This window comes from Delphinus delphis, chromosome 3 (genome assembly GCF_949987515.2).
Source record: "Delphinus delphis chromosome 3, mDelDel1.2, whole genome shotgun sequence".
Lineage (NCBI taxonomy): Eukaryota > Metazoa > Chordata > Mammalia > Artiodactyla > Delphinidae > Delphinus > Delphinus delphis.
In genome coordinates, this window is record NC_082685.1 from 134,850,741 (window position 1) to 134,859,760 (window position 9,020).

Genomic DNA, 9,020 nt, shown 5'->3' on the forward strand with positions numbered 1-9,020 from the left:
TTGGTTAAGATTGCTGGAGTAAAATTTCACTTAAATTCCAGTTGGCCAAATAGAATGAAAATATTGAGTGTCCTTTTATAGAAACAATATTGTGTTTTTCTGAGTGCTTTGAAAGAGGCTGGAAGTGTTAGATATGAAGTACATCCATTTGTTAAACGGGCAAACGTTCTGTTTTATTTTATTTACGTAATGTGAAATGTTTGGCCACCTGGAGCAGTGCCTGAAAGTGGATGTAAAACGGAAAATGTAGTCAGTGAGACTGATTAATAACCATGGGCAGAAAAATAGGCCAAGTGGAAAAACTTATTCATGTAATTGCTTCATTTTGCTGACTGCAAAAGAATTTGTTTGGGAAGTGATTTCAGCTATTTAACTTTGTAGATTGATAGATCAGAGAAAGGTCTTTAAAGATGACATTACACAATCTTGCTCATAACATGAAATTAGTTTGACCCAAGAGATATATGCCACTTTTTGTATCTACCTTATAAGACCTCCGTCCTGAAAAAATAATTATTGTACAACATAAACAGACTTTGTGAAAGGAAAGTTAGGAAGATAGCAGAGTACTTTCCTAAAAATCGTGGTTTAAAAATTATCAAATTTTAAAAAGACATTTTTCCTTATTTATACACAAAAATAAATGGGAGAAAACAGAAAAACAGCCATAATTTCATGTACCTGATAACTCACGCTGACATAAAAATATAATTCATGCACCAGATAAGAAAATCCAAGAATTAAATTAAGGTAGAAATAAAATATAAAATTCTTCTTCTCTAGTCTTCCACCACCATACATCTAGAACTTTCCCTGCAGATAGCTGTTAACAATTTCTTGCCTTTCTAAAAATGATTTTAACACATATCCCCCAGTATAGAATATATATCTTAAATAAGTTATAGAAAATATAACTATCTTTCAGAATTACACAAAAAGATGCTCAGAACCTAGGCTTTGTGCTTTTTCCCCAGCTTTACTGAGATAGAATTGACAACATTATGTAACTTTAAGATGTACAGTAAGATGATTTGATATACATATACATGGGAAAATGATTACCTAGGCTTTGTGTTTTTACTTAATAATTTATCTTCAAGATATTCTTATTTTTAACAATTGCATTGTATGAACACTTCATTTAAACCCTCTGCTACCAACAACATTAATGTCTAATCTTGGTTTATGTACCTTTGCAAGATTATCTATGTGATAAATTCCTGTCAGTGAAATTGCTGTATACAAATTTAACATTTTTTGTTGCTGAATGTTGGTGCTCAAGAAGTATCATACCAGATTTAAGAAAAATATTCTGGCTCCTTGGACTGTATTCTCTACTTTTCATCATATTATTATCAGCACCAGGATGTTAGGACTCTTTCTCAGAGAGTAAGAGAAAGATCAAGGAAAGTGAGAAGTAATGAAACTAGATTCAGTTCATCTCTGGCTTGTCAGCAGCTTTCATGAAAGATTTGTTTGTTGAAGAAGTTGAACCCATTAGCTTAAACAGGGATTCACTCTGTTAGCTCTAACAGAGCATGGACAGCTAAAAGTTCATTGGAAATTAATTGAAAATAATGCAGTGCTGTGAGAGGGAGGAACATGATTTACAGGAAATTATACCAAGTGCTCTGAATTAGCCAAGGGTAAACAAATGCAAACCACCATTCAATAAAGGTTACTATAAGCTGATAAAACAAGTCAAAGTATAAGAATAGAAGATCGGTAAGAATGAGTGAATTTACAGAGACAAATAGCAAAGATGTAAAATACTGGAAAGAGGAACAGTGAGTGGATGCATGAGGTGATGATATGGTTTCACAGGAGAGACCTATTCATTTATGAAGAAATTTCAATCTTCGAAACACTACCATCTCACCAGTAAGAATGCCATGAACTCACTATTAAGATTTGCATTTATGTGTTTTTTTGTTTGTTTGTTTTGCTTCACTTTGTTTTGCTTTATTTTGGGGTTTTGTTTTTGGAGGGGGCTGCTGATGTTCTCACTTTATACTGTTTGCCTCTAGAGTTTAAAGACAGGGTCAGTAACCAATAAAGACAGTAGGTGTCTTTATTTTGTTGTTGTTTCTTTGGGGTTTTTTTTGCGGTACGCGGGCCTCTCACTGTTGTGGCCTCTCCCGTTGCGGAGCACCCGCTCCGGACGCGCAGGCTCAGCGGCCATGGCTCACGGCCCCAGCCGCTCCGCGGCATGTGGGATCTTCCCGGACCGGGGCACGAACCCGTGTCCCCTGCATAGGCAGGTGGACTCTCAACCACTGCGCCACCAGGGAAGCCCTGGGGTCTTTTGTTTTGCCAGCAAAATATTTTAAAATTTTTGAAATGTGAATACACTGAGATCACCAAGGTGACATTCTACTTTTGCTCTGCATCCACATGTTTCACTCAAGAACCTAGAGAGTGTATTAGAAGGTGGTAAGCATCCTGGTAATACCAGCCAATGTTTATCGTTGCTTTCTTTCTATGTGCCAGGAATTGTGTTGACCACTTTAACAAGATGTTACTCCTTAACGTGAACACAACACCCCAGGAAGAAGGTATGATGATTTAGTCCAGTTTAGATATTATGGGAACTAAAACTTAGAAAAGTTAAGCAACTTGCCCACATTTACAAAACTAGTAGGTGGAAGAGCTAGGATTTATATAGGAACTTTCCAGCTCCACAGCCAGTGCTCTGTTTGTTCAGGAATTCTGATATTTAATTTACCAGGACTCTTGGCATTTATTATAGTTATACATATTTTCAGAATTTGCATTTTAAAGGAATAATGTTGATATTTAATCTCATTAGTGAACAGGGAATTTCAAATTGAAGAAGAAACTATTTTTTTCATCCATCCAATTATATTTTAAAAATTCAGAGCTGGTGAGGATTCAGGGATACCAACATTATACATTGTTGGTAGAAAGGTGAATTGGAAACTTTTTGTAAAGTAATCTGCCAATAATCATTATTTTTCTTAAAGACAAAATACCATTTGACCTTGAAGTTCTACTTTTGGGATTTGGGCCTATGGAAATTGAAGCACCAGTGTGAAAGAATACATATTCCAGAAAGTTAGATGTTAATTGCTGCTTCATTTGCAGTAGCAAAATATATGAGACCATGGCGAATCTCTATTAACAGGAGAATGATTAAATAACTTGTAGAATTAAGTTATATATATATTCACACTCACATATATACACATACACACATACATACATTTTATTTACATCTATATGTAAATATTATGCAGTTATGTAAGGTAACAGTTTTGATTTTTTTTTTATTGACCTGGGGAAGTGTTCATACTGTATGACATGTAAAAGAATCAATATGTTTATATGAGTTTAAGTGGCAAAGTCAAATTACATTTATAAAGTTTATTACAGATTTTATAAAGGGTAAAAATTTACATATAAATTCCTCAAAAATTGTTAAAACAGCACGGTGAATCATTTTGTGTAGCTTATTTTTGATGGCCTTAGGGACATTGGTGCCAATTTATCCTCCACTGTATCACTAAATGGGGTCAGCCTACGTTGAGGCAATGAAGAATGAGAGCCGTTCATCCTTGCTTTTGTACAACTAAGAAAAAAAAATTGGAGGGTGATGGAATCTTTTACTCTGGAATTCTTAATAAAATTTCAAGGAAGAAGGAATAACAATTTTTATTATATCAATGTATTTATGTCCTCCTAGGAGAAAAGGAAGAAATTCCAAATCTTTAGAATTCTTGAATAGCAAAAATAGAGAAAACAGAATCAAATAACAATGACACCGGCATGGTCTACAGCTTGTGGACTGGGCTGGAGATAAAACAAGTGTGATATTACTTAGGCCTGAAGAACCCAGACATTCTGATTTTAGGCCTCTGTGTCCAAGACTCTTGGAAATTTGTTGTCAGACCACAGCTCTTTGATTTTGTGTAATGTCAGGGAGCCACTTTTCTGTCAGGTGGAAGTGTTAGGGCATCTGGCAGATAGTCTTTTACACCTTTTTTTTTTTTTCTGGTCTATTTGTATTGAAGATGTTGATACCTTCTAGCATCCTCTGTGTTGTTTTTCTTTTTGCACAACAGCATGAGCTCAAAATTTTTGCACTCATTGGAATGGAGAGTCACACTTTGAGATGTGGGTCAGTGAACTTTCGTGTTCTCTGCTTCTTTCTGACACATGAATGAAATTGTAAAGCTTTTTGTGGATGTGAAATGAAATTCAAGTTTTTCCCTATTCTTATGAGAAAAGGTTAATTAGCCTTTAAAGTGGTCTGTTTTTTTGTTTTTTGTTTTTTGTTTTTTGTTTTTGCGGTACGCGGGCCTCTCACTGTTGTGGCCTCTCCCGTTGCGGAGCACAGGCTCCGGATGTGCAGGCTCAGTGGCCATGGCTCACGGGTCCATCCGCTCCATGGCATGTGGGATTTTCCTGGACAGGGGCACGAACCTGTGTCCCCTGCATTGGCAGGTGGACTCTCAACCACTGCGCCACCAGGGAAGCCCTAAAGTGGTCTGTTTTTAAGTGTTACTACTCTTTCATTTTTTTCTCTCTCTCTCCAAAATCTTTGGCAGATTAATTGGGCACAAAAATCAGTCATTCTGTGAACATTCTAGGACAGTGGTTCTCAAAGTAGTCCTTGGTCCAGTGTTATCAGCATTACCTGGGAACTTGTGAGAAATGCAAATTCTTGGGCTTTATGTACTAAAGCACTTATTGCCAACTGAGTGTCAAGGAATCTGTATTTTAATAAGCCTTCCTTCCAGGTGATTCTCCTGCACACTCAAGTTGAATCACTGTTGTAGCAGTAACTAATGAAGACAGTTTTGCATGGCTTGTAAAATGGAGAGTTCTAACTTTTGAGAGGGTTTTGCTTGGTTTGTCTAAACCAAGCTTTTGGTGAGCCTGAGTACGTTTTGTAGTGGGAATTGTTGCTTTTAACTTGTCTGAAGTGGCATCTCCTTCTGAAAACTCTAAAGCGTTTGGAGTGTATAACTTTCTCCTTTCTCTCAAAAGAAAACAGGAAAATCTCACAGAAATATAAAAATGAGTCAAAATAAGATGTGAGGGATATTCAGTATGCCAACAATAAGGTATTACTAAATCTCAACAATTATGTCCCTAACTTGACCCACCATCTGACTGGATGGGGACTATAAATAAACAGCACATAAAGGTACACAATAAAATAGGGAGAAAATCATCACTGGCCCAGAATTTGATAATGACCTTCTGTTGTGTGATATAAATATCTTTTAGACAAATTCTTATATATTTTACCATCTTTGGAGAAAATTAATAAATTAGGGTAAACAATCTCTTAAATTTAATGAAGTGCCTGTTTTCATTGGCATATCTATATAAACTAACTTGCTGACCTGTGTACAGCTCAGAGGAAAAAATACAGAGGTTTAGTTTTGAGTTGAATTAATGGACTTCACTGCTATGTGAGATGAGAAAAAGCAAAGGAAGGCAGGTCGGTAAAAGGAATCAAATAATGTTAAGGACTTTGGTACTTTAAAACAAAATTTGAAGGGTTTTACTATTGAATTAAAATGAAGCTTACTAATATTTCTAATCACGGGAAATTCTTGAATAAATGCATATGGCTTGATAGTTTTGTTCTAAATAAATCATATGTTTTCTTCCTGTTTTTATCACAATGTTAGAATTAATGTTAGCATTTTTTTCTAATTTATAACATACCCTAATTAATCAGAAGTCTCTAAATGTCCCATGTTGGTTTTATGGTTCAACTAAATTGAATTATAGTAAGTACTGTCTTTTAAAAAGTTTTATTCCTGGAACTTGAGGTAGGGCTACAAATCATTACGTTGTTTAGGCAAAATTACACACTCTGGGAAAAACTTTTTAAATTTCATACCTAACAAAATTTTAACATACATTTTTGTTTCTCTGTAATGGGTCAGCATAAATTGAATTTTAATATACCACTTAACTTTAAGAACTTGGATTAATATTACATTGAGATAATTAACAAATAATCTCTGGATACTCAAGCAAAATTTTTAATATATCCCTGTCCCTTATTTTTATATGTTATAGAATGACTACCAGATAAAAGAATTAACAGTATGTACAAATATCTTTAACTCCTATTGGTGCGCCCACTTTTTCTATTTTAAGAAATCAAGTCAGTGTGAATGTAGGCAAAGCACATGCAAGATAATGTGTTTTTGTTTATCAAGGCAAAAAAGGAGTAACTTTTTAAAAATAGTAAAATTGTTATGGTTTGCCATAATACCAAATTAGACTTTAAAATACAAATCTGAGGGTATATAACAATTGTAGAATATCTGTGGCAAGTAAACTTTATTCACTATATAGTTCATGATACTTGCATATAATGAGTTTAAATGAGCAATACAATGTTTACAATGTTTTGACTAAATTGTTTTAATTTAATGAGTTTATATATAAAATGTAAAAGGGCTTTTGAATCTCTTATTGCAAAATCTTATATAGATGATCTAAGAAAAGTAATAATATTTGGGTTTTCTTTTTCATAAAATGATAAATCAATGTTTGTATACTAGCATGCTCTTCATAAAAATAGTAAAGTTACTCTCTTCCAGATAGCAAAGGTTCTTCATTTAGTCAAGACACTCAATGTTTTTGCTTCTGTTATGTATTTGAATACTCTTTAACAAAATCTCATTTTTAATAACCATTTTGTCTCACTGTTTCTAATGATCAGTGTTTCTTATTGCGGTGCTTTTTTTATGCCTTTTATTATTCATTGTCCTTAGGTGCTTAAAACTTACGCTCATATTTATATCCTCTGATATATTTATTTTTGTGGTAAAGCAGTCATGTTTCCATATAAGAGTGAGGTGAAGAGTGGTGAATCAACTTTAAATAACAACACGACCATTCTCCTCTGATGTCATTTTGGTCATTATAAAAAGGAGTTAAGAAAGCCTTAATTACTCTGCCCTATTTGGAGAACATTAAGCTGATGAATGTGTGATGCATTTAACATAGATATAGAAAAATTTTCTGCATCCATTATGTAACTAACTTCTAATGTTCAGATTGCTTTGGCATAATACAGATTATTTTCTGCCATTAACTAGAAAGTAAAAATTTACAAGTCAGAAAATTATGTCCTAAATTCTGAAAGACACCAACAAAGGATATCTTTAAGTTGACTATTTATGATTGTTGATTTGGAAATTAACTTCTTAAAAACTTTGAGATTTAATATACCAAGGCTATGAGAATTCTATCTGATAACTTATGCAGTGTAAGTTGTTACATATTGAAAATTCATTGTTCATAAAAAATTGTCTTCAGAACTGTCTTGTCTTCCTGCTCCCAGAAAATAGCTTCAGTTCTTAGTCACATTGAAGAATCGAGGTCTAATGTAATTCTTACCTGCAGAATAGAGAAAACCTAGAATCAAAGCTTCTATGACTAATCCTTGGGTACCAAGTCTCATGTGAATAAAATGAATGAACATTTTCTGACCTCTTCTGTACTTTAACTTGTAAAGATCATTGGACACTATAGTTACAAAACTGGTAACCCTCAGGGCCCAAAGGGGAAGCTCTTGATTTCCTGATTAGTTTAGGATAATTGGCTTTCCACATCATTTGCACATCAACTGTTATCTGAAGACATTTTTTTCTTTGAAGTGTCCCATCACCTGCTGTCTGTCTTCTGACAGACAGAAGCCCCATATCTCAGTACAGTCTAAGGCAGGGACACATTTACATGAACTTTCCCACTAATTGACAATGGGAAAGCCCAGTCTCACAAACCCCTTGGGGGAGTGGTCGGTAGCTACTGGTCAAGGTTTCCACAACCTCTGCTGGAAAATCACGGGTAGTGCCACCTGGGCCGCAATCAAACTTAAGGCTTCAGAAGAAGATGAATTTACTTAATTCTGCCCTTCACAGGACAGCTCCCAACTTAAGCACCAGTACCTGATCCCCGGACAGAGATTCAAGGGGAAGGCGGGCGCAGGGGTGTAATAGGCTGGGGTGGAGTTGTAGGGGGCTAGCAAAAATTCTTGTCCTTTTAGGAGATGTGCTTTCCCAGAGTGGCACCACTGCAGCTGGGATGCTGAACTAAGTTGGGAGCCCACCTGGGGTTACCTGATGGCAGGGCTCTTGACTCTGCAACCTCTATTGTTGACACTCTTTTTGATACTACTTTTCCAAAATTTAACCCTCCAACTGAAAATAGCAGACTATTAAGTTTTTTTGTTTTTTTTTTTAAGAAGATGTCGCAGGTAGGAGTTTATTTATTTATTTTTGGCTGTGTTGGGTCTTCGTTTCTGTGTGAGGGCTTTCTCTAGTTGTGGCAAGTGGGGGCCACTCTTCATCACGGTGTGCAGGCCTCGCATTATCGCGGCCTCTCTTGTTGTGTAGCACAGGCTCCAGACGCACAGGATCAGTAGTTGTGGCTCACGGGCCTAGTTGCTCCGCGGCATGTGGGATCCTCCCATACCAGGGCTCGAACCTGTGTCCCCTGCATTAGCAGGCAGATTCTCAACCACTGCGCCACCAGGCAAGCCCAAGATTTTTTTTATGAATACAATATCTCTAGGTTTCCTAGATGACCACTGGGCAACCCCAGAGATCTGCTTTCTAGCCATATACAAGAAGAAATAAGAAATAAAGGTGATATTTTTCATTCTCCAGATTCTTAATTAGCTCAACACTCCCAGTGGGAGTCGTTCTGCTTTTCAAGCCCACAATATAAGAACACCTAACAAGTAAAAATAGTCCTAGATTAATTAAACACAATAATTATTTATAATTACTGTGGCTACATTGCAACAATTATGTACTTTTCAGGTTGGATTGAGGCATATTTATGGTCATGTACAAAGACTGGTATAATAACTGTCCACCAATTAATTTTTTTAAAATAACCTTACCAACTGGTGACAGTAATAATATATACTTTATGGGGTAAATTAAAGGCCCTAGAGATGTATTAGAATTCTCTTATTGTCCTTAATATGCTTGTTCTTTTATGGCATTCACTGATAAAAG

General features: G+C 35.5%; 1 pseudogene; it reads right to left on the reverse strand.

The window, feature by feature from the left end:
• Positions 1 to 7,345: 7,345 nt before the first annotated feature.
• LOC132422467 (HIG1 domain family member 1C-like) lies at positions 7,346 to 7,638 on the reverse strand (annotated as a pseudogene).
• Between the last annotated feature and the right edge of the window lie 1,382 nt (positions 7,639 to 9,020).